Raw genomic sequence first — 20245 nt, 5'->3', positions numbered from 1 at the left:
CAGTGTAGGTAGCACTCGTTAATACTTCATTGAACGGTGGTAATTAATCTTGTTAATGATCCCGAAGAACTCTATTCCTAAAACACAAAGTTACGTTGATACTGACCGACCGGTATCAAATAATCCGAACCGTAGTTTAATGGCGACTATTCCAATGGGACCAGCCGACTGTTCAAAGACAGAATCAGTACTGACTGTCTTCTGATTGGTCCTCGATGCCATTCGAAATTATTGATTTCTTTCCATTGAGTTCGTCACAGATGGCTCGTCTTATCTTTGGTACCGTATTTTTCCGATATACAGCGTCATTTTGTTTGTACGTCGTGTCCTCGAGTAAATGTGACGCAATATTTTCAATATAATTTGTAGAAATTTGACATAGGACACCAATATGTTACCACAAGTTTGACGTGCGCCACGAGTTCCGCGCCCACCAAACATTGCAATTGATGTACCAGAGATTTATATTCAGTTTCTTTGTGAGGCAATTTATATTAATAAATGACGTACTATCATTCACGTATGTTTATTCCGATTCTTTCGTTACATGATACTTAGTTATAGTGAGTTAGATTGGGTCATCGTTATGCATGAATTTGCTACGTATCTGCGTCAACATCTACACTGCATCAATTTTGGAAGAAATATTTCTTGTGGAAACATTATGTAATTTTAGACGTGTAATGACGTATTACACGCATATAAGCACTAATTGTGTTATATGGGGATTGTGTGAGCGCTTATTATCTTTATTGGTAAGTGGTCGTGTCCGACTTTGCGCATCCTCCACCTCACGACTTTGATGCCTTCGTGCGAATTTCTAAAAGGCGATAAGACATAAGAGAGTATGAATATCATTAACTTACCTGTGGCATGAAGTCCATACAAAATTTCAATATTTTCTGAGCAACCATTCGCTTTTTCCAAAATTCGTGCGCAGGAAACCATTTTGCACTGATGCAGATTACCCCGTTTTGGTTGGTTTGGGTTAGGTTAGGTTAGGTTAGTGGGGCACCTGCGCAGACGTTGTTGCGCAGTGTAGTCGTATGACTTGCGCATGTGAGGGCACCTTAAGCTCGTTATGGTTAATTGTATATTATTAAACACTCAAAAATTCGATTCCGTCACTTTAAAAAGTATATTATATCCTGGGCTTCACTTTCATACCTGATTTAATTTTTATACAAGTTTATTTTATTGGACACATACTTTCATTAATTGCAAGTACACCAATCACTTATCACTTAAATATGATGTTATTGAATATTTCATTGTGGAAGTATATATGATGATACACGAAGTATAATTTATTAAAATATTTATTTAATTTTATATTACACTACATGTAATTACTACAGTGACCCCAGTCATCGTTATAAAGAATAAATGTTCTCAAATTACATAGGTCCAGCTTCTGCAGTTACGCGATGTCAGTATATAATTTACGTGTTACTAACTCGTACAAACGTCTTTACTGAGCACACATGGCATGGAAATGTCCTTTCACTTAAGTCGTATGTCTCAATGTGGCGAACCGCATATATTCTTGCGTGTTATGTTGGATTGTTGTTTCAATTGTTTCTATTCTCACACGTCACCGAGAAGACATCCTTACACTGAGATTCAGTGTAGGTAGCACTCGTTAATACTTGATTGAACGGTGGTAATTAATCTTGTTAATGATCCCGAAGAACTCTATTCCTAAAACACAAAGTTACGTTGATACTGACCGACCGGTATCAAATAATCCGAACCGTAGTTTAATGGCGACTATTCCAATGGGACCAGCCGACTGTTCAAAGACAGAATCAGTACTGACTGTCTTCTGATTGGTCCTCGATGCCATTCGAAATTATTGATTTCTTTCCATTGAGTTCGTCACAGATGGCTCGTCTTATCTTTGGTACCGTATTTTTCCGATATACAGCGTCATTTTGTTTGTACGTCGTGTCCTCGAGTAAATGTGACGCAATATTTTCAATATAATTTGTAGACATTTGACTTAGGACACCAATATGTTACCACAAGTTTGACGTGCGTCATGAATTCCGCGTCCACTAAGCATTACAATTTATGTACCAGAGATTTTATGTACCAGAGATTAATATTCAGTTTCTTTGTGAGGCCATTTCTATTAATAAATGACGTACTATCATTCACGTATGTTTATTCCGATTCTTTCGTTACATGATAATTATTTATAGTGAGTTAGATTGGGTGATCGTTACGCATGAATCTGCTACGTATTTGCGTCAACTTCTACACTGCATCAATTTGGAAGAAATATTTCTTGTGGAAACATTATGTAATTTTAGACGTGTTATGACGTATTACACGCATATAAGCACTAATTGTGTTATATGGGGATTGTGTGAGCGCTTAATATCTTTATTGATAAGTGGTCGTGGCCGACTTTGCGCATCCTCCACCTCACGACTTTGATGCCTTCGTGCAAATTTCTAAAAGGCGATAAAACATAAGAGAGTATGAATATCATTAACTTACCTGTGGCATGACGTCCATACAAAATTTCAATAATTTCTGAGCAACCATTCGCTTTTTCCAAAATTCGTGCGCAGGAAACCATTTTGCACTGATGCAGATTACCCCGTTTTGGTTGGTTTGGGTTAGGTTAGGTTAGGTTAGGTTAGGTTTGGTTAGTGGGGCACCTGCGCAGACGTTGTTGCGCAGTGCAGTCGTATGACTTGCGCATGTGAGGGCACCTTAAGATCGTTATGGTTTATTGTATATTATTAAACACTCAAAAATTCGATTCCGTCACTTTAAAAAGTGTATTATATTCTGGGCTTCTCTTTGATACCTGATTTAATTTTTATACAAAGATATTTTATTGGACACATACTTTCATTAATTGCAAGTACACCAATCACTTATCACTTAAATATGATGTTATTGAATATTTCATTGTGGAAGTATATATGTTGTCACACGAAGAATAATTTATTAAAATATTAATTTAATTTTATATTACACTACATGTAATTACTACAGAGACCCCAGTCATTGTTATAAAGAATAAATATTTTCAAATTACATAGGTCCATCTTCTGCAGTTACGCGATGTCTGTATATGATTTACGTGTTACTAACTCGTACAAACGTCTTTACTGAGCACAAATGGCATGGAAATTCTTTTCACTGAAGTCGTATGTCTCAATGTGGCGAACCGCACATATTCTTGCATGTTATGTTGGATTGATGTTTCACTTGTTTCTATTCTAACACGTCACCGATAAGAAATATTTACATTGAGATTCATTATAGGTAGCACCCGTTAATACGTGATTGAACGGTGGTAATTAATCTTGTTAATGGTCCCGAAGAACTCTATTTCTAGAACACAAATTTATGTTAATACTGACCGACGGAAATCGAATAATTCCAACCGTAGTTTAATGGCGACTAGCCAAATGGAACCAGCCAACTGTTCCAAGACAGAACCAGTACTGACTGGCTTCTGGTTGGTCCTCGATGCCATACGAAAGTATTTATTTCTTTCCATTTAGGTCGTCACAGATGGCACGTCTTATCTTTGGTTCCGTATTTTCTGCGATAGACTGCGTCTTTGTGTTTGTACGTCGTGTTCTCGAGTAAATGTGAGGCAATATTTTCGATATATTTTGTAGAAGTTTGACATAGGACACCAATATGTTACCACAAGTTTGACGTGCGCCACGAATTCCGCGCCCACCAAACATTGCAATTGATGTACCACAGATTTATATTCAGTTTCTTTGTGAGGCAATTTATATTAATAAATGACGTACTATCATTCACTATGTTTATTCCGATTCTTTCGTTACATGATACTTATTTATAGTGAGTTGGATTGCGTCATCATTACGCATGAATCTGCTACGTATTTGCGTCAAAATCTACACTGCTTCAATTTTGGAAGAAATATTTCTTGTGGAAACAATGTATTTTTAGACGATTTATGATGTATTACACGCATATAAGCACTAATTGTGTTATATATTTATTTTTTGAGCGCTTAATATCGTTATTGATAAGTGGACGTGGCCGACATTGCGCATCCTCCACCTCACGAATTTGATGCCTTCGTGCGAATTTCTAAAAAGCGATAAGACATAAGAGAGTATGAATATCATTAACTTACCTGTGGCATGACGTCCATACAAAATTTCAATAATTTTTGAGCATCCATTCGCTTTTTCCAAAATTCGTGCGCAGGAAGCCATTTTGCACTGATGTAGATTACCCCGTTTTGGTTGGTTTAGGTTAGGTTAGGTTAGTGGGGCACCTGCGCAGACGTTGTTCCGCAGTGCAGTCTTATGACTTGCGCATGTGAGGGCACCTTGAGCTCGTTATGGTTTATTGTATATTATTAAACACATTCAAAAATTCGATTCCGTCACTTTAAAAAGTATAATATATTCTGGGCTTCACTTTCATACCTGATTTAATTTTTTTACAAAGATATTTTATTGGACACATAATTTCAGTAATTGCAAGTACACCAATCACTTATCACTTAAATATGATGTTATTGAAAATTTCATTGTGGAAGTATATATGTTGTCACACGAAGAATGATTTATTAAAATATTTTTTAATTTTATATTACACTATATGTAATTACTACAGTGTCCCCAGTCATCGTTAAAAAGAATATATGTTCTCAAAATTCATAGGTCCAGCTTCAGAAGATACGCGATGTCTGTATATGATTTACGTGTTACTAACTCGTACAAACGTCTTTACTGAGCACACATGGCATGGAAATGTCCATTCACTGAAGTCGTATGTCTCAATGTGGCGAACCGCACATATTCTTGCGTGTTATGTTGGATTGTTGTTTCAATTTTTTCTAATCTCACACGTCACCGAGAAGACATTCTTACACTGAGATTCAGTGTAGGTAGCACCCGTTAATACTTGATTGAACGATAGTAATTAATCTTGTTAATGGTCCCGAAGAACTCTATTCCTAGAACACATATTTACGTTGATACTGACCGACCGGTATCAAATAATCCCAACCGTAGTTTAATGGCGACTATTCGAATGGGACCAGCCGACTGTTCGAAGACAGAATCAGAACTAACTGTCTTCTGATTGGTCCTCGATGCAATTCGAAAGTATTGATTTCTTTCCATTTAGGTCGTCACAGATGACACGTCTTATCTTTGGTTCCGTATTTTTCCGATAGACTGCGTCCTTGTGTTTGTACGTCGTGTCCTGGAATAAATGTGATGCAATATTTTCGATATATTTTGTAGAAGTTTGACATAGGACACCAATATGTTACCACAAGTTTGACGTGCTCCACGAATTACGCGACCACCAAACATTGTAATTGATGTACCAGAAATTTATATTCTGTTTCTTTGTGAGGCGATTTATATTAATAAATGACGTAATATCTTTCACGTATGTTTATTCCGATTCTTTCGTTACATGATACTTATTTATAGTGAGTTAGATTGGGTCATCGTTACGCATGAATCTGCTACTTATTTGCGTCAACATCTACACTGCATCAATTTTGGAAGAAATATTTCTTGTGGAAACATTATGTAATTTTGGACGTGTTATGATGTATTACACGCATATAAGCACTAATTGTGTTATATGGGGATTGTGTGAGCGCTTAATATCGTTATTGATAAGTGGTCGTGGCCGACTTTGCGCATCCTTTACCTCACGACTTTGATGCCTTTGTGCGAATTTCTAAAAAGCGATAAGACATAATAGAGTATGAATATCATTAACTTACCTGTGGCATGACGTCCATACAAAATTTCAATAACGTCTGAGCATCCATTCGCTTTTTCCAAAATTCGTGCGCAGGAAACCATTTTGCACTGATGCAGATTACCCCTTTTTTTTGGTTTGGTTTAGGTTAGGTTAGGTTTGGTTAGGTTAGTGGGGCACCTGCGCAGATGTTGTTGCGCAGTGCAGTCGTATGACTTGCGCATGTGAGAGCACCTTGAGCTCGTTATGGTTTATTGTATATTATTAAACACTCAAAAATTCGATTCCGTCACTTTAAAAAGTATATTATATTCAGGGCTTCACTTTCATACCTAATTTAATTTTTTTAGAAAGATATTTTATTGGACAAATAATTTCAATAATTGCAAGTACACCAATCACTTATCACTTAAATATGATGTTATTGAATATTTCATTGTGGAAGTATATATGTTGTCACACGAAGAATAATTTATTAAAATATGTTTTTAATTTTATATTACACTACATGTAATTACTACAGTGACCCCAGTCATCGTTATAAAGAATAAATGTTCTCAAATTACATAGGTGCAGCTTCTGCAGATACGCGATGTCTGTATGTGATTTACGTATTACTAACTCGTACAAACGTCTTTACTGAGCACACATGGCATGGAAATGTCCATTCACTGAAGTCGTATGTCTCAATGTGGCGAACCGCACGTATTCTTGCGTGTTATGTTGGATTGTTATTTCTATTGTTTCTAATCTCACACGTCACCAAGAAGAGATCATTACACTGAGATTCAGTGTAGGTAGCACCCGTTAATACGTGATTGAAAGATGGAAATTAATATTGTTAATGGTCCCGAAGAACTCTATTCCTAGAACACAAAGTTACGTTGATTCTGACCGACCGGTATCAAATAATCCGAACCGTAGTTTAATGGCGACTATTCCAATGGACCAGCTTACTGTTCCAAGACAGAATCAGTACTCACTGTCTTCTGATTGGTCCTCGATGGAATTCGAAATTATTGATTTCTTTCCATTTAGGTCGTCACAGATGGCACGTCTTATCTTTGGTTCCGTATTTTTCCGATAGAGTGCGTCCTTGTGTTTGTACGTCGTGTCCTCGAGTAAATGTGAGGCAATATTTTCGATATATTTTGTAGAAGTTTGACATAGGACACCAATATATTACCACAAGTTTGACGTGCGCCACGAATTCCGCGCCCACCAAACATTGCAATTGATGCACCAGAGATTTATATTCAGTTTTTTTGTGAGGCCATTTATATTAATAAATGACGTACTATCATTCACGTATGTTTATTCCGATTGTTTTGTTACATGATACTTATTTATAGTGAGTTAGATTGGGTCATCGTTACGCATGAATCTGCTACGTATTTGCGTCAACATCTACACTGCATCAATTTTGGAAGAAATATTTCTTGTGGAAACATTATGTAATTTCAGACGTGTTATGATGTATTACACGCATATAAGCACTAATTGTGTTATATGGGGATTGTGTGAGCGCTTAATATCGTTATTCATAATTGGTCGTGGCCGACTCTGCGCATCCTCCACCTCATGAATTTGATGCCTTCGTGCGAATTTCTAAAAAGCGATAAGACATAATAGAGTATGAATATCATTAACTTACCTGTGGCATGACGTCCATACAAAATTTCAATAATTTTTGAGCATCCATTCGCTTTTTCCAAAATTCGTGCGCAGGAAACTATTTTGCACTGATGTAGATTACCCCGTTTTGGTTGGTTTAGGTTAGGTTAGGTTAGTGGGGCACCTGCGCAGACGTTGTTGCGCAGTGCAGTCTTATGACTTGCGCATGTGAGGGCACCTTGAGCTCGTTATGGTTTATTTTATATTATTAAACACATTCAAAAATTCGATTCCGTCACTTTAAAAATTATAATATATTCTGGGCTTCATTTTCATACCTGATTTAATTTTATTACAAAGATATTTTATTAGACACATACTTTCAGTAATTGCAAGTACACCAATCACTTATCACTTAAATATGATGTTATTGAAAATTTCATTGTGGAAGTATATATGTTGTCACACGAAGAATGATTTATTAAAATATTTTTTAATTTTATATTACACTACATGTAATTACTACAGTGTCCCCAGTCATCGTTAAAAAGAATATATGTTCTCAAAATACATAGGTCCAGCTTCAGAAGATACGCGATGTCTGTATATGATTTACGTGTTACTAACTCGTTCAAACGTCTTTACTGAGCACACATGGCATAGAAATGTCCATTCACTGAAGTCGTATGTCTCAATGTGGCGAACCGCACATATTATTGCGTGTTATGTTGGATTGTTGTTTCAATTGTTTCTGTTCTCACACGTCACCGAGAAGACATCCTTACACAGAGATTCAGTGTAGGCAGCACCCGTTAATACTTGAATGAACGGTGGTAATTAATCTTGTTAATGGTCCCGAAGAACTCTATTCCTAGAACACAAAGTTACGTTCATACTGACCGACCGGTATCAAATAATCCCAACCGTAGTTTAATGGCGACTATTCCAATGGGACCAGCCGACTGTTCCAAGACAGAATCAGTACTGACTGTCTTCTGATTGGTCCTCGATGCAATTCGAAAGTATTGATTTCTTTCCATTGAGTTCGTCACAGATGGCAAGTCTTATCTTTGGTTCCGTATTTTTCAGATAGACTGCGTCCTTTTGTTTGAACGTCGTGTCCTCGAGTATATGTGAGGCAATATTTTCGATATATTTTGTAGAAGTTTGACATAGGAAACCAATATGTTACCACAAGTTTGACGTGCGCCACGAATTCCGCGCCCATCTAACATTGCAATTGATGTACCAGAAATTTATATTCTGTTTCTTTTTGAGGCGATTTATATTAATAAATGACGTACTATCATTCACGTATGTTTATTCCGATTCTTTCGTTACATGATACTTATTTATAGTGAGTTAGATTGGGTCATCGTTAAGCATGAATCTGCTACGTATTTGCGTCAACATCTACACTGCATCAATTTTGGAAGAAATATTTCTTGTGGAAACATTATGTAATTTTAGACGTGTTAAGATGTATTACACGCATATAAGCACTAATTTTGTTATATGGGGATTGTGTGAGCGCATAATATCGTTATTGATAAGTGGTCGTGGCCGACTTTGCTCATCCTCCACTTCACGACTTTGATGCCTTCGTGCGAATTACTAAAAAGCTATAAGACATAATAGAGTATGAATATCATTAACTTACCTGTGGCATGACGTCCGTACAAAATTTCAATAATTTCTGAGCATCCATTCGATTTTTCCAAAATTCGTGCGCAGGAAACCATTTTGCACTGATGCAGATTACACCGTTTTGGTTGGTTTGGGTTAGGTTAGGTTAGGTTAGGTTAGGTTAGTTTAGTTGGGCACCTGCGCAGACGTTGCGCAGTGCAGTCGTATGACTTGCGCAGGTGAGGGCACCTTGAGCTCGTTATGGTTTATTGTATATTATTAAACACTCAAAGATTCGATTCGGTCACTTTAAAAAGTATATTATATTCTGGGCTTCACTTTCATAGCTGATTTAATTTTTTTAAAAGGATATTTTATTGGACACATAATTTCAGTTTTTGCAAGTACACCAATCACTTATCACTTAAATATGATGTTATTGAATATTTCATTGTGGAAGTATACATGTTGTCACACGAAGAATAATTTATTAAAATATTTTTTTAATTTTATATTACACTACATGTAATTACTACAGTGACCCCAGTCATCGTTATAAAGAATAAATGTTCTCAAAATACATAGGTCCAGCTTCTGCAGATACGCGATGTCTGTATATGATTTCCGTGTTACTAACTCGTACAAACGTCTTTACTGAGCACACATGGCATGGAAATGTCCATTCACTGAAGTCGTATGTCTCAATGTGGCGAACCGCACATATTCTTGCGTGTTATGTTGGATTGTTGTTTCAATTGTTTCTATTCTCACACGTCACCGAGAAGACATCCTTACACTGAGATTCAGTGTAGGTAGCACCCGTTAATACTTGATTGAACGGTGGTAATTAATCTTGTTAATAGTCCCGAAGAACTCTATTCCTAGAACACAAAGTTACGTTGATACTGACCGACAGAAATCGAATAATCCCAACCGTAGTTTAATGGCGACTATTCCAATGGGACCAGCCGACTGTTCCAAGACAGAATCAGTACTGACTGGCTTCTGATTGGTCCTCGATGCAATTCGAAAGTATTGATTTCTTTCCATTGAGTTCGTCACAGATGGCACGTCTTATCTTTGGTTCCGTATTTTTCCGATAGACTGCGTCCTTGTGTTTGAACGTCGTGTCCTCGAGTATATGTGAGGCAATATTTTCGATATATTTTGTAGAAGTTTGACATAGGAAACCAATATGTTACCACAAGTTTGACGTGCGCCACGAATTCCGCGCCCACCAAACATTGCAATTGATGTACCAGAAATTTATATTCAGTTTTTTTGTGAGGCGATTTATATTAATAAATGACGTAATATCATTCACGTATGTTTATTTTGATTCTTTAGTTACATGATACTTATTTATAGTGAGTTAGATTGGGTCATCGTTACGCATGAATCTGCTATGTATTTGCGTCAACATCTACACTGCATCAATTTTGGAAGAAATATTTCTTGTGGAAACATTATGTAATTTTAGACGCGTTATGACATATTACACGCATATAAGCACTAATTGTGTTATATGGGGATTTTGTGAGCGCTTAATATCGTTATTGATAAGTGGTCGTGGCCGACTTTGCGCATCCTCCACCTCACGACTTTGATGCCTTCGTACGAATTTCTAAAAAGCGATAAGACATAATAGAGTATGAATATCATTAACTTACCTGTGGCATGACGTCCATACAAAATTTCAACAATTTCTGAGCATCCATTCGCTTTTTCCAAAATTCGTGCGCAGGAAACCATTTTACACTGATGCAGATTACCCCGTTTTGGTTGGCTTGGGTTAGGTTAGGTTAGGTTAGATTAGGTTAGTGGGGCACCTGCGCAGACATTGTTGCGCAGTGCAGTCGTATGACTTGCGCATGTGAGGGCACGTTGAGCTCGTTATGGTTAATTGTATATTATTAAACACTTAAAAATTCGATTCCGTCACTTTAAAAAGTATATTATATTCTGGGCTTCACTTTCATACCTGATTTAATTTTTTTTCAAAGATATTTTATTGGACACATACTTTCAGTAATTGCAAGTACACCAATCACTTATCACTTAAATATGATGTTATTGAATATTTCATTGTGGAAGTATATATGTTGTCACACGAAGAATAATTTATTAAAATATTTATTTAATTTTATATTACACTACATGTAATTACTACAGTGACCTCAGTCATCGTTATATAGAATAAATTTTCTCAAATTACATAGGTCCAGTTTCTGCAGATACGCGATGTCTGTATATGATTTACGTGTTACTAACTCGTACAAACGTCTTTACTGAGCACACATGGCATGGAAATATCTTCTCACTGAAGTCGTATGTCTCAATGTGGCGAACCGCACATATTCTTGCGTGTTATGTTGGATTGTTGTTTCACTTGTTTCTATTCTCTCACGTCACCGAGAAGACTTCCTTACATTGAGATTCATTATAGGTAGCACGCGTTAATACGTGATTGAACGGTGGTAATTAATCTTGTTGATGGTCCCATAGAACTCTATTTCTAGAACACAAAGTTACGTTGATACTGACCGACTGAAATCAAATAATTCCAACCGTAGTTTAATGGCGACTATTCAAATGGGACCAGCCGACTGTTCAAGACAGAATCAGTACTGGATGACTTTGGATTAGTCCTCGATGCCATTCGAAAGTATTGATTTCTTTCCATTTATGCTACTAATAAATAATGCAGTAACTTAATATGGATATGGATCTCTGGAGTCCAGCGCACAGACGTGGAGACATGGTGGGCCCTCGGATATGCGCGTTAGCAGCCTCGCCTCTGAAGATGGCAGACCTCAAGTAAACAAATGGTCAGAGTGCAACAAGGTTTGCTGAAGGGAAATGTTTTAGCATCTATCCGAAACAAGAAATATTAAGTGGCGTTTCTTTGGAATTCCGTACGCCAAACGTCCTGTCGGCGACCTCAAGTTCAAGGTAACGAGAAGTTGATAAGTGGCAACGTAAGTTCTACATTGCGGTGTGTATTTTGTGAAAAGTACATAAATCATTCGCAAAATATCGCCGTGTCCAGAGGAAAAATGCCACCAAAATTACGAAAAAAACCTTAGTACCTGAAATGTCACATCGTACATTGCGTCAAAGTGGCCGCGCGGTCCTTGTAGCCTCTTGGTCGCAGGGACCGTGGGTTCGTATCCCACGCCTTTCTGTGATGTGCTTTCCTTTGTACAGGTAGAGTAGTATCCTGTCTTTTGTAACTCTTTTTAACAAATTTCTGTAAACGTCACGTGTTATTTCGCCTCTTTGTGTAGAGTCTCCTGTCAGAATGTGAAGTGTAATTGTGAGGTAATTTTTCAGAACTCAGATCTCATACTGACAGGAGCAATAATTCATGTACTTGCTGAGTTCGAACTAGTTAGAAGACGATTTTAATATTATCTTCCTATGTATGTAGTGCTGCCTCTTCAATAATATTTACTGTGTTTCTTCATTTTCTAATTCGGGGATGTTGGGTTTACAACTTCATGGTCATTGGTGTGGTACTATCCATTGATAAAATTTTCAGTAGCATAATGTGGTCATGTTCTCCAATGCAGGAAATTGTGATCATTCTTAAATCAAAGGCCAAGGAGTACAAAATATACATTGTGCCCACTTGGAAAATATTTGATATCGTTGCCACTATAAGTAGCAGCCTACAGTTGGAAGATTAATCAAGAGTAATAACAACACCTGCACATGGGAATCCGTGGTCAGCCATTTCCAATCATCTCAGAGGTTCAAAACATATTTCCCTAAAATCCATCGTAATGTTTCCATGCCACACCCCCCCCCCACGTCAATGAAGTGGCCAGTTACAATAAATATTCTTTCAAACACAGTACATGCATGCCTTGTGCATCAATATTATTGAAATGCCACCTTCCTTCCTTTTATTATCCTACAAGTAACATGAGATGCACATAACCTGAGAAATTTTGTGCTATACGTGTAATAATTGTAGACTGAAATCTTCATTCAACAATATTTTCCTTAGCAGTTTGTTTACCAACATTTGCAATTAACCATTATTCTGGTAAAAGATTAATGTATTAGAAATTAAAGATAACAAATATGAAAACATGACTCCATTCTTCCACACTTTCACAGTTTGTTGATAATTTGTCAGAAGACGGCATTCTAAAATTTCCATGCAAGAAAGAGCATGTTCATGAACCTAAAAGCAAATATTGTCATCTATGCTACATTGTATGAGCTTCTGACACTGACTTTATATAAACCACAAATTGATAAATAAAGTTTAATCAAAATTCTTAACCCTCTTCCAGCCTAAATACTTGAAAGCACTTTTGTTCGTGGTCTTTGGTATCTTAGACATTCAAATTTTGTTCCTGTCTCCTAGTGAAATATGTTGAAATGGTGACTGTCTTTGCGTTGCCACAGCGTTCTCTTCACTTATTGGTTTCAGTTCCCAGACTGTTCTAACGTAACGTTAAACTTTCGTGTGTGTGAAATGATAGAGGTTTCAGTCTTTTGAATAAGGGTAGGAGATGGATAGAGATTGAAATGTTATAAGCTCTCTGCATAATGTCCTTATATTCTTAGTTGCATTTAACAATTTCACCAGTACATTAGTAAGAAGTGTGATGGCTCCCCCAGTGGTGAATCGTTTTCCGTTTGCTACGTGAGGAATCACATATAACCACTGTAACTGTCTGTAAAGAAATCTAAAATGTCAAGGGATTCTATAATAACTTCATTTAAAATAGTGTCAGGTTTGCCGTAATGCAAAGAATATTTTGATGAAAATGGATTATACAAATGCTTATTACTCTGGTACATTGCAGCCAAAATACAAATTAACGCAGTTCACTTTAGGATGGCAGGAGCATGTGGGTAAGTGTAGATTAGTACTGAGGGAACGCGATAAGACCGCAAAGTTAGGATCGTGGTTACTCAGCTGCTTGGAGGGAGGAACAGTCAGGCAAAATTTACCGCAGTGAGGAGATGGTCAGATTCCTGGTTCCCAAAAAAAGGAGGCATAATATTGTTTCTTTAAAGTGGTGCTAAAGAGAATATTTTATATTATGTTTCAGTGAACTACAGCACAGTTTACATTTACAACAAACTCATATATGATGGGTACCTGATGTAAAGTTTATGTAATCACAAATATATTTTGTATTCCTGATAACAACCACAATACTTCATGTGGACAAGAAGGCAGAAGGGCTTTAATTACGTTTCAGGTGCTTATAAGTTTACAAACTGTGGAGTGGTATTTCAGGCAGCATTTGGTTCGGCAGTGCCGTGTAGTGTTCGCGGAGGGGCATGTACCTCAGGTGTATTGTCGGTAGATGACAGGACAGTTCGTCAGGGTTGCGCATATATTGATCATTGAATATCCCTCATGCTCCGCCGGTGGCGGGATGTGTTCGCTGTTTTTCAGACGTTGCCGTCCCTGCGTGCGAGAAAATGGCGCTGCTCCTCTGCTGTTATTGTTTACTTCGGACGGCGTGATGGTAGGATGCATGCCCAGTCGAGTGCAGCTTTACTCTCTTATATTTCCAATGCTTGCAAGTTTATTTGAACTGATGTTTGTCATCTTTCTCCTGTGTGAAGTACGTAAAGTGGGAAATATTTTGGTTGCACGAAAGGCCGGATTAGTTGCCAGTAGGTTATTAATGTGGTGTAGAGTGCCTTCGTAGTAAGAATTAATACTGGTCTCTCAATGCGGATGTTTATTTCTGTACATGGTTTTGTTTCAGGTAGGCGTGAATGCAAGCATATGGGATACTTCAGCCGTTATGCAGTTTCGAGTCCATCATTACTACGGACGTAGCAAGACTTTGCTCCGGTAGCTGGCATGACCATTGTGCATGATGGACACAATTCATCAGGCGATGCGGTTGGGATGACCCACAGACACGTAGTGGCAGCCTCAGTTTTTGTGACTTGCATGTGGAAATTCAGTAGCTCATTATTTACTGGTACAGTGAGCCTGTTAGAGGCTGTATCACAATTAGTTTGGGTTTAGTATCCTGCCAGTACCAGGAGGCTTCTACAAGTAATGTATTTCTTTGTCATATCATAAACCCAGATTTCCCATTTGCTCTGTCCCTCATACATCAGTTGCTGATTTAGGAAGCAGCTACTGCATTGGCCACTGCTGTGACCATTGAACATTAGGATGTGAGTGTAATTATCTGTACTCATTGTGATTGATGATCCACATGTGGAGATCTCCGCAGTCCATGGGATTCCGTACAGATTGCAGGACAAGCAAGCCAGAGCCACTCACCAGATGGCAGTCACAGGCAAGTTCATCCATTTGAGTAAATTGTTTAATAAACTTCTTCTCTGAATTATAATGCCATTATTGAAAGAAGAAGAAGAAAGTGTTGAAGACCTTTTGTCCTGAAAAGTAGCAAATGGTTTTAATGAAATAAAGAACTTGTCTATTTCTTCTATTGAGACTACAAAGAAACAATGAAGAACGTGATTTTTCTTTGCAGTTTAAGGAACCACATTTTGAGGCTGACCTCCACATAGTTCTATAATTGAGAATGCATGGAGTTTACCTCCATGCTCCCACTGCCTCATGGCATTGCGCTTAGTCACAAGGATAACTTCAGCTGATATAGCGAACCATTAAATGTTTGAAAACCATAATCGGTGTTGGTTTTCTGTAAGTCCAAGTGGTGTTAGAACCCAAAGACCACTGTGAGAACCTGAAATCTCTCTTAAAACCACATTTAGTACGTGAACTTGTTGAAAGCGTCTGCTTCATATCTGGAACAGCCAGTAAGGCCTGTTGTGTATGTTGGTAGGATTGTTTGTTGCTGCAGCCATGAAAGAGTTACGACGGTGTTCCTTGTGTGTCACTACACAATGGTGGCGATATCACAGGAAGCTGGTGAGTTCAGTTTTATAAATTTAGATTGTTCAACATTGAAACAATTTATATTACTGATGGTGAAGCTTCCACCTTTGCTTCCAGAAGGCATTATAAAGTGGCATTACTGATGGTGATATGGAAAATAAATCTAATTGATACGGCTACCTCTTGCCCCTTGTCGGTTGAATTCACCTTAGTAGTAGAAGTGCTACAGATGTTGGCTGTGTTGTAGTGGCTTGCCATTTCTTAATCTTTCATTTACGTCCTTTCTCCATGACATCAAAACAGGCGAACCTGAAGGGCATGGACCGACTGGTGTTTACAGACTCCCTCGCTGTCATAATGGGGCACGAGGAGAGGGAGCCCTGTAAGCCGGGACACCTGGCACTTGTTCTTTTCCGGGAGACAGCGATCAACATCCTCGGCTCCAAACCGACGGCAAGCGAACTGTTCGTTAAATATCCACTGAATCAGTGGCAACGGAAGTTGCGTGGGTCTGACGTGACGTGTGTGAGTTGTAGAGTTTGCAGTTGCAGTATTATGACGTGTGGAATAATGGCCCACTTGGCGAATGTTTTAAATTTGTTGGGGGGGAGGAAAGAAAGGCTCCAGTATGAATCTGTGAGCGAGGGAGTTCAGAATTTGTCAGGTCGCTGGTCGTGACCCGTATTTAAAGTTAACTTGTGAATGGGTTTGTAATGAACTTGACAGAATTTGTCTTCTGAAAATGGAAGGTGCTTGTTCATTGGCTAAGGTGGGAGTGTTAACTGCTTGGTGAAGTAAAACTGTGTGTTCTTAGAAGAGTGTGATGTCTTGATTTTTTGAATGTGAATGTATTTTCTCTTTCTAGGAGTAGCAGATTACGAGAAACAGAATGATCCTTCAGATTCTACTGAGCACCACGTGACCCGCGTACTGCCAGCCAGAGAAGCGTTGAAGTACGTGCGGCAACAGTTGGCAGACCGACTTGATGTCAGAAGATTAAACCTGCTGGGACAAAGAAGGAAACTCGTATCCGCAAGAGACTGATATCGGTCTGAACCAGGCATTCGTTGTGTGAGTACATGAGCATTAGAATGTATTTGATGTGGTTGTTGTGTGAGAGAGATGAGTCTGTCCAATTTTATTAGGTACTTTAGATGTTGTGACTGTAAGTGTGAGAGTTGATATGTTGAAAGACGTAAATGTGGTGAGGGATTGGCATTATTGCAGTATCTGTGGTACGCTAGAGGCATTCATGATATTGTTCATAGGATATCAGAATGTGAGGTTTATTTATCCTTTTTAGACGAGGGTGGTGACTATTTGTGATAAGGTTTTGTTACATGTGAGATGTGTGCAGTGCTGAGGAGCCTTTAATGTGGTCTGTTTACTAATTAATAAGTGAGCATTTGCCAGTGTAAGTAATTTAGTTTTGTGCACAGTGAGCGGAGCTGCCGGGATATTTTCTGTGCTTTTGGTTAATTTTGAGAGTTTGCTGTGTTGAGCAAGGGGATCGGTTACAAAAGTCGTAAGTTTGTGGTGTGGTGTTCGTTATGAATTTGGATTTGCTTGCAAAAATGGAGATGACTGTCAGAGGTTCCATTTATTTGAGACTTAACCATAAGTTGAGAGTTGTCAGGTGTCAGTCTCATGGACATGTGATGAGGCTCAGTATTACTTCTGGTATATTCCGTGGTTGCGGGTGGGGTAAGGGGATTTGCATTAGGATCGAGGAGTGGTTTGGTTGGTTGGAACCAAGTATAGAAAGGCAGTGCCACTTATGTGGGTCACAATGTACCAGTGCTGGTGTTGTCAGGATTGTTATTTTATGTCTGTAAAATGGTTGTGAAGAGTTCTTGGCTTACGAAAGACTAATTTGTTAGTGTTGTCAGTCAGATTGTTTATAGGAAGAATGTAGAGATTGTGTTTTTGTGTGTGTGAGAGAGAGACAGGCCGTAGTTATTGACCACTTAGTTTGGTTAAAGATTGTTGACCTGGAAATGAAATGATATATGATGTCTGTTTGGTGTTCGTTGACCACTTTGGCTGCTCCCTCATAAATATATTTTTACATAACCCCTCCTTCCTCTCATCTTGGGCTCCCATATCGCACCCACTAAAACCCTCAGTTATTTTTTTTAGAGGGCAGAAATCAGGAAGGAAATGCATACAATACGAAACCCGTGTCTCCCCTCCTTTCATTTCTAGAACTACTACTGTAAGAATCCGCGCTGAAATGGAAGGGAGAGGACTTTAAGTGGTACAGCTCTTTTGCAGGATTTTTGTTAAAATATTAGAGTGTTTGAGCTGTCTGTGAGTGAAGATTCCTTTGCGTATGATTCTTGGAGGTAGAACGTAGCTTTGTTTGTTGCACGTTTTATTGATCTTTTTATTGGGTAGTCAATCAACATACGATCACGATGTTGAAGGGGTCCCGGGATATTAATAAACATTGTGACCACAATCAGAAATTCTCGTGTAGACATGCTGTCAATTCAGTAATCAGCGTGCACTAAAACTCATCTCGTAAAACTGTTTATTGACGTAATGTCAGATACAAAATATTGTTTTGTAGAATTGCTTTCTTTATTTTGTTGTGTTTCTACTTGTTAAAGTTATTACATTGAGAGTGCTGCTGCTGGTGTCATGGAGAGATGTTTCCTCAAAGTAAGAAATTTTTGGTGGCTCTCCTTTACTTAGTGGGGAATCCCCACGTCCACAGTACAGAATGTCTAAGTATTTGCGACCGGGTTGATGGCCCCAGCACCCTGCCAGTTTCTTTGGCACTTACAGTCATCCTTCCATCATGTTATGTGAATTGGGTGTGGAGCGAGGGAGAGAAGGCAGGCAGTTGTCTTCTGGCAAACTGCTGCTTCTGTAATTGCTGGAAATGTGACCATACGAGTAACCAAGACTTTGAATAAAAATCTGCCCCAAGATGTGGGCGTAGGTGTGCGGATTGTTTTAAAAAGGGTAGCAGAAAAATTGAACGTAGTTTAGCGTAATGAATGGCGCGTTGCTTTGGTTAACAAGGAAATGATCATTTGTTTACCGTAGCCGAAACAAATTATTTACGAACACACAGTCACGAAGGTCATATTGAACGGCTTTTCGCGTTTGCTTTACTTCATCGTTTTGTCGTCTGATTTGACTTCGTTTGTCCCCACCATATTCCTACGTGATATGACCATAATTCGTTGCGTTGGATACATTACTGGGCGGGGGAAAAGGGTCCCTTTGTAATTTATGAAAGTGACATTTGACAACTTCCTGAAGCGTAGCCTAGAACGTTTGTACATTGGCCGACAGAATTCGTGTATTTCTACATTGTTTTGAGGTCTTGTTCGTCCTCGTAATCGTTACAAAACAACTCGGCTCAATTTGAATACTAAGAAAAGTGTTAAAACTAGCTACTACGTGTTTGTCCAGGAAGGCACTGATGTTTTGTAGTTGGTAATATTACCAGTTTGTTACGATTCTAGTGAGGCAGTCAGAAAGGAAAAGAATGAGCATGGAAGTTGCATATGGCAGATTAGATGTTTGGAAGAAGATGGCAATAATGATGATGACAGTAATTGCAGTAAACTTGTCTTCGCGATGTGTGTGTTACTTTTTCTTCAGAATCGTCACCTTTACTCATAACGCCTGATGTGATCTGGATATGCCATTCTGGTCGCTGTGGTGTGACAGCAGATAGGTTGCGGTGTTTAAATATCAGTGTTGTGATGCAGTTTGGAATATGCAGGGTTCCTAATGACGTAGGATGTGGAAAGAGGCAACTCCATTCTGAATGAATCTGGTTTCATGTGGAATGTCACGGCCATTTCACTTTGGAATTTCCTGGAAACTCGGCTATGCTGTCAGAGGAATTTTGCACTTATCTTCATCCAAGATTGTTTCCTTCCACACAAGAGACTGAGCTACTGTCGCAGTTTAAAATATAAGGTGACATTTTCATTGATCTGTCTTTTACACGAACATTTGTCATTTCAGAGTTGGTGACCGTGAAATAATGACTTTTTGTACAGACTGGATGCAGCGGCTTGTCACCGTTTAGATTCAGCTGTAATGAGTATTGCCCAGGTAAATGTTAGGTGGAGGGAATAAGTTGTTTGTGGTAATTCTTACTAATATAGAATATCACAAGTTCTTATCTTATATAAGAATTATTAAGAAATCTGTGAAACCGCCCTCCACTCTCTCCATTTTAATTTTGATTAAACTGATCTTTGCCCGTGGACGTCGTGGTCTCCTACAATTGAACAAAGTTTGAGGTAAGGGATTCCTAATTATAAATATTGTTGTTCATCACATTTAATGTTTTCGTCTGCATTTGTGAACTCGTGTAAGAGAATTAAACTTTTTTAACACAATTTCAAGTAACATTAGATTGACTTCTGTTTGTTAACG

General features: G+C 38.3%; 1 protein-coding gene across 3 annotated transcripts in view; it reads left to right on the top strand.

Moving 5' to 3' along the window:
- LOC147871860 (uncharacterized) overlaps positions 1-19650 on the top strand; it is a 42299-nt gene extending 22649 nt beyond the window's left edge. Inside the window, exons 1-3 of one of the 3 annotated variants that reach the window (XR_015538272.1) lie at positions 14366-14576; positions 14724-16363; positions 16704-19650. The gene's annotated coding sequence lies outside the window, so the exon portion shown is untranslated. Of the gene's footprint in view, positions 1-14365; positions 14577-14723; positions 16364-16703 lie in introns of those variants that run through there. The other 2 variants (XR_015538273.1, XM_087360085.1) reach the window with 2 other exon arrangements.
- The last annotated feature ends 595 nt before the right edge of the window (positions 19651-20245 follow it).

Source organism: Zootermopsis nevadensis, unplaced genomic scaffold (assembly GCF_977971745.1).
Source record: "Zootermopsis nevadensis isolate Lab colony 2312 unplaced genomic scaffold, Znev_1.0 Znev_ptg000037l, whole genome shotgun sequence".
Classification (NCBI taxonomy): Eukaryota; Metazoa; Arthropoda; class Insecta; order Blattodea; family Termopsidae; genus Zootermopsis; species Zootermopsis nevadensis.
The sequence above is the reverse complement of the archived record's forward strand: the minus strand, read 5'-3'. Positions and strand labels throughout refer to the sequence as shown.